Below are 15000 nucleotides of genomic sequence, written 5' to 3'. Positions count from 1 at the left end.
CGCTTCCTCGCTTCCGGATTTTAGCCCTCGGGCGACGGAGTAAGGGTCACGAAAAATAAATGGGAACAACAGAAACACTTGAAGCATCTCCCGTGGAAGTGGGAAGTAGATGTAGCAACAACACCTCTTGTCACCTGCGTGCCATGCCGGGCAGCTTGAAGGCATGCCAGGCAGTAGACTTCCAGCCTAGTTCCGGTATATGTGGTGCACCACACATGTGGCCGCATTACGCAATTTGGTCACAATTTTGTAATTACACCGGTAGCCTAGATACGGCGGGGCTTGTGAAAGGCCGCCGCTACCTCACGAAGCCACCGACGGTAACGATGGCAACGAAACCGCGTGTGCATGGGAACAATGCGTTTTGGGGCACACGACTGATTGTCACCTGAAGGTCATGCGTGCGTTTGTTTTATGGTTTGGTGCACTTTTTGACATAACGGTCCGTGTTACTTTTGTGAAGAGTTTCGGAAGAAGCCACTAAAACCCACTTAAAAAGGTAAGAAGCTATGAAACCAAACAAAAAAAGCTAAAAGTTAAGAACACTGAGAATGAATTCTCGTCGAGCAAATGGAGATTAGATCTCTCCTCGATCGATTGTTTCATCACAGCACGACCTTATTTCGGTCTGGCCCCATTTCGTGGGTGGATTATCTTGCTACAAGGCATCTATAAGTATGCTCATGCGTATCCTTATTTCATCACCACAGCAACAAACGCCGCACAATGCGTCACAATGCCGCAATGCTGTCACAACATCAGGTCGTCTCGTCGTCCAAGGAACCAAGGTGGTGGTGGCGGCAACGGCGTCGTGTACGATGTTCGCTTCTCCGCCACAGCATAGGCCTCGGTGGCGCTCATTATAGCATCATCTTTTCGGTGGCCCCTTCGAGGCCCTTGTCTAGTGCATTTTCATTCGAGTGCATCCAACAACAACAACGCACGGTGTGCCGACGGACCGTCGGACCATGCAGCCGGCTAGCATCGACCAGTCTATGGGCTTGTGTTGCGAAAAGCTTCTGTTTCTGTTGCACTTCGCCACCGCCACACTAACCACCAAATGCTGCCCGTTAGGGGCATTCGACGAGGGGCATACAATTATCTACAACACCTTCATCATCCCCCTCCCTCGAGCGGTCTGCAACATACTAATGCATGTAGTAAAGTTGTAACTGCGGCGCTCATTCAAGGAGCGTAGACTCATAAGAGAGCCTTTGTGGTCTGTTGGTTGTACGCAAACATAGCGCGGCTTATGACGGATGTTCTTTCATCGTTGATAAAGCATTACATGCAGCAGTTAGGTTGGTAGATACTCCTGTTGTCTTGTTTCTTCTTGAAGGATACTCATTAAACGCTGTTCATAGGATCTTCAGCACATTGAGCATGTCCTTGTCGTTGTCCACATATCACACTTCCTTGTTTGCTATTCCAATACAAATGCTCATTACGCCTAACATAAAAAAAATCTGTGTATTCAAGCATGAGCATTAAGACAGGCCATCGGTTAGTGTGAACCCCGTTCGGTCATGGTAACATTAACGGTCCCGGTGTGCCGGCGCATCGACGGCAATAAACACCAAATGAGAATTTCACGCTTGATTAGATGGTTGCACGTCGTTCGTTTGGTTGTAAATAGTTTATTTCCTTCCTCGGGCAAACGTTCTTCACGGAAGCTACGATGCAAGACTTCAGCAGGCGTGTTGCTGAAGGTTAGCTTATTCCTTAAGACCCCCCCGTAAAACCGAATTGCGTTCCGCTGTGGGGCAGCAATTGTTGAACTCGAAGCGCACTGTAGTTAAAATGGAGCAACGGTTGCCAGCCAGTCGGATTGTGGGGAGAAAGTGACGAGCAAAGAATGGTTTGCTATCAATTCGACCTCACACGCACCGCGGATAAGAGAGCAGCAGCAGCAAAATGTGATAGCGCGCGCGCGCTCGCGGTGGGAAACTCACGCTTTACGATCCTGCTCACCATTTTTCTCGATTGAGCAAATGAATGCGCATGAAAAGAGAGATTTTTCCCACCATGATGATTAGTGGTGGTGCCCAGGAAGTCGAAGTTTTGGGTGGCCACTTCCCCCGACCCGGAGCAGACAATTGAAACAAAAGTTCTTAATTACGCCCGGGTTGTCGGTCAAATATGGGCGTTTATGGGTAAACACACGAACGCTGCATGAAACGAGCATAAGCACAATGTTGGGAACGGTTGGTGGTGGTGTTGGACAGTGGTGCGTGCGCCGGGAAAACCGGGAAAACAAAGAGGAATTTCGTTCAATCCAGGGTTAAGATTTCTTTTCTCCCTACAACCTGCACCAGGTTGCATCTTGAGCTGCATCTTTTGAGGGAGGATCGGGCCCACGAAATACGGGTCGCGATGGTCCACGGTTTTCCCGTGACGATGGAGTGTAAATGATCACGAAAATAAGTTCATCCATCCACGGATCAAGCACGAGAGACACAATAATCGTCATCATTATCCGTGGCAGCTATTCAGGGTGATAATGTTTACGATGATTTAGGTGCTGCCCGTTAGTCTTTTGGTGGGTGGGGCTTGCAGTTTATTGTGTGATCCCGTGACTGGGTCTGGGACTCTTCTCACGTGCTGCTTGAAACACGCAAAGGCACAAGCACTTTCTTCCGTCGGAACTAGCTTTCGTCCGGCACGACACGTCTGCGACGCCAACTGCGATCTTCCTGACTTCTAGTATGACCTACTAAGCTCACCACCACCACCATTATAAGCCACGCTGGCACTGGGTGCAATGGGTACGTAAAGTTTACGAAAAACCCGGTCCTAAGCACCACAAAGTCATTGGCATTAAACGGCGGTGGACGACCGTGCACGACAGCTTTGTGGTTGTCATACATAATCGCCAAATAGTGGTGCTTGGTGGAGTGTTTATGGCAGTAATGATGGTTATTACTCGCGATTCGACTCGCACCACGGAAAAGGGGCTTCTGTTCTGTGTTTGAACTGCAGATCATGAAATGGTTGGTGTTTTGAAAGCAGAAAGTTTTACCTTTGTGCGTCCCATTTCGTATTTTGGAGCATCATTTTCTCATAGAAAATCATGCAAACATGTAATTAAATTAAGCAAGCAGCACCCCTTCTTGGATGGATTGGACCTTCTGTAAAATTCACGAGACTTTTCAATCCATCACGCGGACCCATGCTAATGCCCACGTGAACGCAGCGGTGCGTTAGGCCATACCGGCAGCATATAAGTTACGCACGCGATTTGGCTGCGACTCATAGCTTTGCTGGTGTGCTCGTGCGCGATTATGTGTGTTTCGTGGTTTGGTTTTGCATTTACTCTTACCATCGCCCCGGCTAGATACAGGGAAATGATTGCATTGAAAATTGTTTCATGGCCAATGAGTTCGAAAAGGGGGTCTGGGGTCCTCTAGGGCGAAATGATGACAGTGTCTGCACTGTTGCCACCGCTGCATACCCGGGAAGTGCGTTGCAAGTTCCACCGTCAACATCACCGCAAACAGCACAACGAAGCAACGAACGCGCATATGATGATACGCACCGTGGCCTACTCCTGCGCTCGTTGCGTTCGCTGCAGCGCGTTCCAGCGAAATTATGGTAATAAATATTTGCATCGGTAAAATTGGCGCAAAGAAGGCTATGATTATTTTTGTGTGATGTACGGACCAGTGCCATTGGCACGATGTCTAGTAACGGGCCATGGAGGGAGGATGAGGCTGAGAAAAGAATATTAGACCTTGAGGCCATTCCATCATTCATTTTCCGTTAATCGTTTCTGACGATGCGTGGTAAAAGGCTTGGCATTTGCCATTTTCTTTCGCGGATTTTCTGAGTGGTCCGCGCCAATGCAGATGCGAAACAATACGCACAGTAAAAGGCAAACGATAGGCAACGAGCCCTTTGGGCTTTGTGATTTCACGTGAAAGTATCTCCACAGCCCGGGCCTTCCAATATGTTATCGAACGTGCTTCCGATCACTCCCGAAACGCCCCGAGAACGGTGTGGTCTACAGAAAGTGTAAAGGTTAATGTGGTTCCACCGTTGGCCACACTGCGTTGCATCATTTGCCTTTCCCTCGCTAGATGTCGATCACGAGAATCGTTATTTGCATTTTAACAGCCTCCGACCAGTAGCATTGGTTGCAGAAGCGGAAATTGCTCTCTCGAACATGCTAATGTTTGTATTCCACACTGTTTCCGTCTCATGCCCCAATGAAGGAACGGAATCACTGGTGGCCGTGATGCAATCCGTCAAACGGATAGCTCTCTCTCTCCTTCGCTCGAATCTCGTGGCGAGATGCATCTAATTATGACCAATGTTACTGCATTATGCACCTTCTCGATGACACGACTCGGTAAGCTGTGTAGCCTTGTTTGCCATTGTTTTTGGTACTTTCCTCTTCACTACTTATCTTTCTCACGAAGATGCTCCACTTTGCGGAGGAAGTTGCTCTATCCGGTTTGTGTACTTCATATCCATTTCCAGCGCGTTATCGTCGATACACGGTACCGGATGAATTGATCTAATACGAACCACTAGAGAGCTCGAGAGGTAGCCCTCATTTGAAGTCGAGTGGATCTTTCACTCTCGGTGGTTGTTTACTAATAATATGCCTCCCAAAAATGCCACCTTTTCCACCACAAACAGAGAGAGAGAGAGAGGGTGGCGCGAATGGCGTGAAAGCTTTTTGCCAATCAATAAACAAATTATGCGTTCACGGACCGCACCGCAAAACGTGCTGGACGGATAGTGGCATCATCATCGTTTCATAATGATTTGATGGAAGCTAATTGGTGGCCAAAGCACAGTGGCACTACGTCGTCTGCCCGTTGGTGCGTCTGTTCCCTCGCTAGTGGCCCATCACAACAGTGCAGGTGGTCGGAGGGGAGGTCGAAGTGCTGAAAAGATACGCACGAGCTGAACGGTAGCGGAAGCGACGAACCCTGCTACCACAAGCTTGCTTGCTCAATCAAGTGGAACGGATAACGGAGCAACATCAGCATTATGATTCGTCGCACTAATAAAGCTCGTAATTGGATGTTATCTATATTTCCAACAAGATTTCCTGTATCTTTTGTTGTCTCGCTGTGGAGCGCATATGGTAATGTTCGACTAACGAAAAAAAACAATGCGATAAATCGCGTAGTGAATTAGATGATTCACCTTCCACCATCAAACGACACCAGAAATGATTCGCGCTGAATTCACGGCGCAGGACAGTTTGGAGGTGGCCTCGCCTGGTAACCTTCCCTTGACATTTTGGGGCAAGTCTTCGGTCCCTCAGCTTCCACGGAGCTTTATGCCACTCAATTAGGCTGCAGATCAGTCACAGAGTGTGGCCGAAGGAGACACGACACAAGCAGCAGATTGAGATCATAACTTTGGTCCACTAATGTAGTCCGCGACCGTTTGTTACCACGCCAAGGATAGAATGCAATGTGCCGCTGGTTGACCGGAGTCGAAGGTGATCTGCGAACGCAACCGACGGCCAATGTCTCCACGGTGAAGCTTTCCTTTACCTTCCTTCAAAACCATTTCACGGTAAAGGTTGCTGCTGTACCGATGAGGTTCGTTTTCATTGCATGAAATGCATCTCACCACCAACTACGGAGGTGAAATTTCCATCAATCTGTAGAGGGATCTTCATGCGGGCTACCGAACGGGTGCTCGCATCCATCAAGAATGGGTATGTAGACGAGATGCGAGAAGGTGAGAAGTGGAGTGGCCACTTAAGGAGGGTGGGGTTACGGTTGATGGAATGATGTTTGCATTGGGCTTTCGTTGATTACGAATCGAGCCGTGAGCGCGCCGTCGGGCTTCGTCCGATTTGCAAATGCCTCGACGCCATTGTGTTGCACTGATGGATGCTGATGATCATCGGCGATGGTGTTCGGGTGGTGCAGATTGGGTTGGGAGGCCAACGCGACCACCCGCCAGCGGCCAGTAATGTGCCAATGTGTGGTGAACATGCATGTTTCTCCAATTCCGAACGTGATGACCTCCACGGTGATCCACGATGGTGAAGGAGAGAGGTGCGATCGAGCGTGCGCCAGTGCGCCAATGGCGCTGCATCCGTTTTGATTCGCACTCGTAGATCGGTTGCGATTGCGCGAAAACCATCGGTTGGTTGGGTTGTAAAACATTAATTTATGATTCGTTTGTGGCAGCTTACGGCACCTTACGGCGGATGGTGGTGCACTCGGACCCCGGGGGGGGGGGGGGGGGGGGGTGGTCCAACTTCCTTTTGGGAGTTGCTTGAAGTATCGCGCACAGCGGATCTTCGTGGTCCGGGGCGTTACATGCAAATGAGCAATGGTGGCCTAATGCTAATTTGGCAACACGCCTTGCGTAATATTGCGGAGTACATCTCGCGGTGCGGTGCGCGAACATGTTGCTATCTATCCATGATCAGGTGGTCAACTGGCCTGCCAGCTAGCCACCCAGGAGGTATTACACAAAGTGAGCCCTCTCGGTTCGGGCCGCCGCGAGTGTTTCTCGTTGATTCAATTAATGGTTAATGATCGATTGGTTAAACCGCGAAACGGGACAGCAAATGTGGCAGCCGAAAAGCAACGATTTTTTTTACGCTCGCGCATTTTTTATGGAGATTATTCGTTGTTTTAATGTGCGCACCGCTTCCTAGTGGCTAGCTCAGCAGCATTTTTGTGCCCAGCGCTGGCCCCCTGAGCTCGTTGCTCTGTCGCTGCGTAACGGAAGCACCATCCAGAAACGCCATCAAAAAACGCGAACAGAATGTTTGTAAGCACTTTGTTGGAGCTCAACAAACAATGCAGACCGCATGGCCAACACAGAGACACTGTGGTTGGCTGCCGGTGCTCCGGAATGTTAGTTTTTTTTTGGTTTGGATGTCACGAACGTAGCGTTCTTCGAGAGCAATTAGAAACGTATTAAGAGGGGCGAGGAGGGCCACTATCAAGAATCACTTGATGTATGCTCACACGCAAAATGTCGCGTTCGTAGGTTAATGACTGGCGGGTAATGGGATTGACTTTTGGGATGGAAGCTGCCAAAAGGTATTCTGTAATCGTTCGATCCTCGCTCGTTTGATGGGTCTCGCTCGTCTCGCTCGTTTGGGAGAGACGTGAGTGGAAAGAGTAACACCATCCTGTTCATAATTGATTTGTATTTTGGGCAGCAAACTGTTTATTCATAAATGAATAAGCGATCAACGGTTACTCCGATCAATGTTTCGAAATTACCAAAAAAAGGTTACTATGATCTCATATGCTATTTATCACGTCATTTGGAAGGTAGCAGGATTTTGTTACTAATGTTAACCACATAATTCTCATAAAAGATGTTTTAAATTTAATTCCAAACATACATTATTTAACCTTCCCAGTCTCGTTCAATGATATTTTATCATTTACGCTTTCATGGTAAATCATTTTATCTGGCTCTTTTGAGTCAATTAAGATTTGGCAGAGAATTGTTCTGCAGCTGACAGGCCGCATTGATGTGAATCATTGTTTATCTGCTGGTAGTGCAAGGTCAGAAGAGTACTGGTATGGTACTATCCAAGCAAAAATCTTTTATAATTAGCTCATAAAGATCATTACTTTATGCGATCTCAATGAATGGGACATGGTATCGTCGTTTAGATTGTATTGTCACCATTTTGGTGCTTCTTAATTCTTTGTATGCTTTTCACACTTAGTCAAACTTTTTTTTGAGACTTGGACTTTTTCTGTTAAAATTAGAAAATATGATCTGTAATTTCAAACTTTGTATAATTCAAAATTGTGATTGATTTCTCATGAAAATCACCACTTTGCAATGGTTATGATAAGAACAAGTGTCCTTTATGTGGTAGCGAACTTTACATATTCTAAGTAATAAAAAAGGATTACAACATTGCGTCCACAGAATAATCAAAGCAGAGTTTTGTCAATGTATGTTAATACCAAAAAAAAAAATGCATGTATAATACCCACTGCTAGTGACATCAAAAAGCAAAACCGGTAGCATTCAACGTTGATATACTGTGCTGGTAGCTAGTAATAGCAACAGATTTTACCAGCACGCCACCTCACACTCTCTAGCCTGACGAAAGAGCCATTCTTTCCATTCCACTATTTTCAAACAACAGCCCCCAAAACACCATGGCTTTGCATCTGTTAAACCTTCCCTCCTCTCTCCACGGGCCACGATATGCAAACGCGGAATGCAGCGTGAAGCAGCAGCAGCACGGTTTTTCCTATTATTTATTTTCCTTTCCCGGAATGTTGTGCAAGTGGCACGGCGGCGGGAACAATACTCGTCCTCAGGCGCCACGCGACCGTACCGCTGCGGGGTTGACGAGTTTAGATGGCTGGCGGATTTGCTACTTGCCCGATTGCCCAGCTCGGTTTCGAAATGGCGACAGTAAATTTGAATGAAAGCCCCTTGCGGGGTCCAGCCAACCATGACCATGGTACTGGTGGTGGCGGTGGTGCGGGGATGAGCGTGCTGTCGGCGTGTTCAGAACGCACAATGGAAGATCGCGATGCCAGCGCGTGATGGGTGATGGTGTGGCGCATCTCTGTGGGCAGGTGGCAAAATGTTAGAAACCACTTTGACTGCGGTGGTCGTGCGGCTAGCCGCTGGCCTCTACTGATGAAGATGATTTAGGCGAAGAGGATCAGCGGGCGGAGGGTGAGGGCGCACAAGGTTTGAACAAACATAGAAAATTGGCATAGCATGTTTCAGCAATTTGGTTAGCATACGCATGGACCCAGGTGATTAATGTGCTTTTTGGATGATCTTTTGATCGTTGGACGCGAACACGCGATGGTGACACTCGGTGGTGGGATCCAGCCTACCGGCCAGCCAGCCAGGAGTAACCGAGCTCCCCACTCGGTACTGGACTGTCAATGAACGGGGATCGTTTCCGTTCAAGGTTTCGTTCCGCCCGTCACAGAACGCGAAGCTAATGGTCTTTCGCTTCTTTGTGGGTGCCCTTTGGGTTCGCGATTTTCCCATGGCGTGACAGTCGTGGCGGTGTATGTGTGGCCACCCACAGAACACCTCGCTTTGAAGCGAATGGAGTTTTTGTGGACACGGAGTGGCGAACCAGCATTATTATGAGCACGTTCATTCACACGCCCGATGCCGAGACGTCGGGGCGAGATAATGATGGTTTCGGGGTGCACGCCGTTTGTTGCCTGTTAGCTCACTGGCCACACCACAACCCAGCCCAAGACGGTCCAGAGAATGCTGCAGCCGACGGTTAGTCACGTAGAACGTATTCTACGAAACATGATCAGGGGACACGTGCAGAGCGACGACGAGGGAATCGCGAGCGATTTGTTCAATATTGTTTGTCATCAGAAAATGGTACAAAAAAAAAACGGTGACAAAAAAACATAGCCAATTTTATGTTAAAAGAAGGCCTACTGTTGTGAGAGAGATGGAACCGATTGAAGGTGAGGAGGGGGGGGGGGATCTGGACATCGCCAGACGATTGTGGAATGCCACCGTTTGCTGGACCAGTGTTTGCTCGCGTAACCATGGCGACATCGTGCGTGACTTTGTGCAATACAGAACCGCTGCCGCTGTTTTTGTCGTGGGTTTGGTGACAGTTGTTGCGGACCGTTTCCTTCTCTTCGTTTTTCACGAGATAACGGACGCAATGGGGGCCCGTTTGTGGCGGTTGTTGTTCCAACGAACCCGGAATCGTCCACCGTGATCGATGCTGAGCCTCCTTCGTGTGTGCGCGTGTGTGAAGATGTATCTCGATCAGAAAAAAAGTCATGGCTAACTCGTTCTCTTGTGAGGTTGCTTTTCGTGCTCGCGTTCTTTATGGCCAGCGATGACGACGGACGAGCGATGAAAGAATGGTCAGTAAACCTTCTTCATCCCTCCGAAGAACACCGAAACGGGAAGGCTTAATTTATGGCGGTTGGCTCATTAGCATCGCGTGCGCGCGCCCTCGCCCGCTGGGCCCAACAAAAACCAGGAGATACAAAGTCAGCCATCACCGAAGAGAGAGAGAGAAGCGGAGAGAACCTTCGGTGGACCGGTTGTTGGAGCCTTCTCCATCCGCGGCGCTCTCTCGTGCCTTCGGCTACTCGGTAATGGCGCCTGGTGTGTCCCTCGCCGCGCGGTTCAGTTTGGTTTTCGCCTTCGTAGCGCGTGTATCTCTTCATTGTCCCGTACCGTCCCGTCCCGTCGCGTGTTCGTTTGTGTTTTTTCCACCGATTCAACGCCACACACCGTTTCGGGGTGGAATCCAGAGAGCCATTGCGTGTTGCCATCCGCGCGCGGCGAGGTCGCTCGTATGTTTATAGTGCTACGGTTGCTACGGAACCGCCGCTGTGGATTTTGCGCGTATTGTTCGTTCCCTCTAGTCCTTCGATCGAGTAGAGAACTTTTTGGAGGTGATTTAAGTTTTGTTTAATTCCCCAATCCCCAGCCGTAACCATTGGCATTTGACTAAAGTTTTCCAAACAACACCAACAAGATGGAAGCAAAATGGAATCCTTCATCGCCTACTACCACCACAATTCCATCCGCTAATCCTAAGCCATGCTAAGTGTGCCTGGTGTGCTCGGTTTCATGCAACCCCATTTCAAGTGTACCATTTCATCTGTGTGTCTGCGTGTGCGATGAATGTTTGTGTGTTTACCCTGTAAATATGTGTTCGATCGGTGATCGACTGTTTGATCGACTTTCCGTGTAGGCCGACCCACTTTTGTGATAAAAAGGAAGCCCCTTTGGTGGGGGGAAAAGCTCAAGCTTGAAGATCGGTTCAGCTTGAGATCGAAACAACCACCATCATCGAATCGCTTCGCTTCACCTCCGCCTCACTGTCTTGTCTCGTGCTTTTCACCCAAGGCAACCGCGTGTCGGGCTACGGTGGGCTCTCTATCGCTATTTTCGCTTTCTTTTCTGCCCTCAGCATGCGAGCGAGCGAGGGGGCGTGCGTGTTCCGCGGAGGTGCTGCTGCTGCATCCGTCGTTGTTGTTGGTGTCATCTTCACGCACAATATTTTCGAGCCACTACAACACACTGCACAGTCCGCCAAACGGTGGATTCGCTGCTGCTCTTGCTACTGGTGTTGTTATTTTCCAAATTGTTGGCCAGCAATTAAATAGATTAGCTACAATAGCCCACAATGGTGGAGTGGTGCCTTTCGTAGAGGAAGTGTTGTACCACCGAACCTTCCTTCACTCCGTTTTCGGTCCTTTTTTTATTCGTTTTTTTGCGCTGTTATTGGTTCGTTGGTTGTTTGTTTGCTCATCGAACAGTGTGAAAAGGAGATCTGAAAAGGTGTGGGGTGGGGATGGGGAGTTAGCACCCCTACAACAGTGGTTTGAACCCGATCGAATTCGATTTTGTTGTGTGATTCCAAAGTCGTGCCCGATCGAGAGAGCGTTTTGGTGTGCCATGAAGCTCGAGAAAAATGGGAAAATTAATTCCAGCTGTGCCAGTGTGTCTGTGCAGAAAGAACATCAAAAGGAGCAGCAGGGAAATGGACGGAAATCGCAATCGCGCGAAAGAAAAAAAAGAAAAACACCCCACGAGGTGTATGGCAACCTCCATAACTACACATCGCCTCCTGTGTTGCGATGTGGTGGCCTGCTCTGACCGTGTGTTTGTGTCCCAGGAAGCCGAAGTAGTGTGTTCGTGTTTGGTGCAAAGAGCCCAAACAAACCTGTCTCGGGGGTGGTTTCGAGTGCGCGGGCGAGGGTGGAAAAGAAAAATTGTGGTGGAAACATTTGATCGATAAATTAATCGAGCCAACCAGAGCACCACAGAGAATACCGTCCGTCGTCGTGCAACATTACAACCACACGGCGCAGTGGTGCGCAGTTCGTTTCGTTTATATGCTGTTGCCGCTACAAAACCGAAAGGACTGTAAAGGGCCTGTTATTAACGATCGCATACTGATCAGCTCGATCACCCGCGCGCTCGTGGTGTGAGCGATTGAAAATTAAAGCAACACCAACGCCTGGCGAGCGACGAATTTCGCCAACGAAAACAATGGCATCATTGTGCAATATATGGCAAGCGGTGTGCTTCGAGAACCATCCCGTGGCTGTAGAAGCACAGGAGGATTGTGAGAATGCATTCGAACGCACACAGTTTTCACCGGACCCATCGTTCCCCCCGGGGGGTGGTTTCCCTCTCTGATGCCGTCGATGACATCACCCACGATCCAGCGATGATGATGATGATTGATGGCAATGCAACCAATAGAATGCTGTTCCGCTGGTCATATCGGAATTTCCAAAGTTTCTGGACAATCACAATCGAAAAAAGCCTTACAGGAGTTTCGGAGGCTTTCCACGGAGATCGCTAGCTCCAGAGGGGTGTGTGGGGTGCGGGTGCCACCAATTGGAGATTGAATAATGCTTTTTAAGTAGCTGGGCAATTAAAAATTCCCTTGGAAAATTGGTTTTCCTCGAGCGCGCATTTCACGCATTTGAGCTGTCGTCATACGCGTTCGTCGGCACTCGGCGAGGGGATGTAGTGGAAAGGGTTTTTGTTTTTGTTTTTTTTTTTACTTTCGAGGGTGGCTTTCTCTCCACCTCCATTCCAACTGCAACTGGCTGACTGACGGACTGTTCCACCCACACACGACACGACACGGCACGACGGGCTGCGTCAGACGACGTGTGCGCTGGATGGCGTGACGATGATGAAAATTTCATGAACTCCCTGCTGGCCCCATAGTCCGACTGATCACGACATACACACGAAAAGGGGGCGGTTGGTGGTCGGTTTTGGCACTTTCGAGGGCACTACCACCCCCACGCCGTCGCCGTTAAACACGCAAACATGGCCGCAAAGAGGAAGGAGGACACTTGGAAAGCCCGACCAGGTACGCCCCCGATGTCCTTGGTTGGCCGCCCGGTTAACCGCTGGTTCCGCAGGCCGTGTCTTCCAATTCAAGCGAATGTCAACGTCGTTGTTCTCTCGATTCGGATGGCAGCATGCCTTGGAAATGCGATGCCCGATGCCTGATGAGGGCGAGTGACACTTCGCGGTTGCTTCTAGGCTGCAGCTAAGTAGGCTCTGCCACTATTGCCTCAAGCGAGGTGTGGCCGTCGCCTTGCCCAGGTGAAGGTGTCGTTTATGGTGGAAAACTCGGGGCCGCTGACCACAAAAATCGAAACTCGCCGCGGCAATCCATTTCGGTTGTGAGTTTCGAAGGTCTTTCCCCTCACCAGCCCCCCCCCCCCCCCCCCCCCCCCCCCCCGAGGATGGGGTGGTTTTCGTTCATTGGTTCAAAATATGCCATTGCCATCGTTGCGCTTCCCGTGCAGTCGGTTTGGGTTGTTTTTTTTTCCGGCGAACTTTTAGTTTAGCAAAAACATTTAGCATTTGTTAAGCATTTTCCCATCACTTTTGTGTTCAGAATTCCGGCTTCAATTGAGACGAAAGGGAGAGAGAGACAGAGCGAGATGTTGGGGAAAAACTAGGTCAACCGTTTGGCCTGGCCGCCAATCGGTCTGACCTGAGCGCAACCCCGTCCCGGTACACTAGCGGGTATGACCGATCGATCGAACCGCGGTCACGAAGGTTGCTGTACGGTTCTAGGCCAGTCAGTATCGTTCCGTGCAATGCCTAAGGTACAATGTGGTACACCATTGCTGCCCAACTAACCTCGACTAACGTATTCGCGTCATATTTTCCGTAAAAAAAAAATCAATCAATAATCCATCGATTTCCGAAAATTCGACGTCCAAAATCGCCATTCACTTCACGCGAAGGAAACAATCGTTTAGCGGTACTGGTGCCCATCACTCATCGCCTCGTCAACCACGCTCGTCACGTTTATAACAAATCACTCAAAAAACCCGGCGTATCTGCTCGTCAAATTAGAATCCATAATTCTCGCATTTTGTACCGGATGTGTGGCTACTTGCTTTTTTTTGCACCAAGAAAAAAACCCTCTCGCTCGATTGCGTTAAATATGCAACTCCGTCAGTTGTAGTAGCCCATCGTTGCTCGACTTCCAATCGAACGAAAAGATCTTTTCGCTTTCGTAGCTCGCACACAGCACTCAGCACAACGCCTGCTGCTTGGTTTTTGTTTACCCACCTCGCTGGCAGCCCCGCTAGTGATGGTCATTAGGGAGGAAAAGAAGGCATTGCCAGCGAGATCGATAAAGATCGCATGTGACCGGGTGTGCATTACTAAATCATCGTTTCGATGCGCTCCGCAAACCAAACCTGCCGGCCTTCATCTGTTCCTCCTCGTTCCTTGTTACCCAGCAATCGATCCGTCGTGAGTCAGTGACATTGAAACGAGGTGTCACCCCCGTCGCTGATGGTCGATTATTGACGTCCTGGACGCAGCACGGTAGCAGCTTGGTGCTACTTGTGGTGCTGGAGTGCGATTCATTTTCAAAACTGATACTTTCACGTAACGTTACTTCTAGTATCAGAAGAGAACGCACACCGCTGGGTGTACGATAAGATAACTGCACCGCGAGAAGGGGTTGTTTTTTTGCGGAACAGCTTCAGGTGGTCGACTCTCTGTCTCTATCTCTCAACCTAATGCTTGTATCAACCAGATGTTCGTCTGATAACGAATGGAACACACTTGTCACATTCAGCGTGACTCATCCGGGAGTGTGATGGCCCGTTGACCACGAGCTTTTGCTTGTATCTGGTCCATATGCGCCACATTCCCCCGTTAGATGGCGATTTTCAGTAGGAAATAGATTTTGAGACATCGTTCGAGTGCATCGATCCAACACCTCGCTCCACGGAGTACCGACACCCCCCCCCAAAAGGTGCCGTTCGATGCGCCATCATTTTCGGTGCTTCCTTTCCGATGTTCCGATGTGCTCCGCTCCGCTCCTTGGCGAAAGTTGACTTCGCACGTCACGCCAAAGCGGAACTGACCCCCCACTCCCTAGCGGGTGTCGGGTGTGTGGGTGTGAAGGGGTGGTACCCATAAATAATGGCAACAACATCCTCAACCAGTTGAGTCATCCAGCTCAAGTGGAGACACCACCACACCTCCCCTTGCAAACACCGTTGCGCGATGTGC

General features: G+C 49.4%; 1 protein-coding gene across 2 annotated transcripts in view; it reads left to right on the top strand.

The window, feature by feature from the left end:
* The first annotated feature begins 10122 nt into the window (after positions 1-10122).
* LOC126571228 (bicaudal D-related protein homolog) overlaps positions 10123-15000 on the top strand; it is a 19106-nt gene continuing 14228 nt past the window's right edge. For both annotated transcript variants that reach the window (XM_050229575.1, XM_050229573.1), the window contains exon 1: positions 10123-10373. The gene's annotated coding sequence lies outside the window, so the exon portion shown is untranslated. The remainder of the gene's footprint in view (positions 10374-15000) is intronic.

The sequence above is a fragment of the Anopheles aquasalis genome, chromosome 2 (genome assembly GCF_943734665.1).
Source record: "Anopheles aquasalis chromosome 2, idAnoAquaMG_Q_19, whole genome shotgun sequence".
Lineage (NCBI taxonomy): Eukaryota > Metazoa > Arthropoda > Insecta > Diptera > Culicidae > Anopheles > Anopheles aquasalis.
This window is presented reverse-complemented; position numbering and strand designations above follow the sequence as displayed.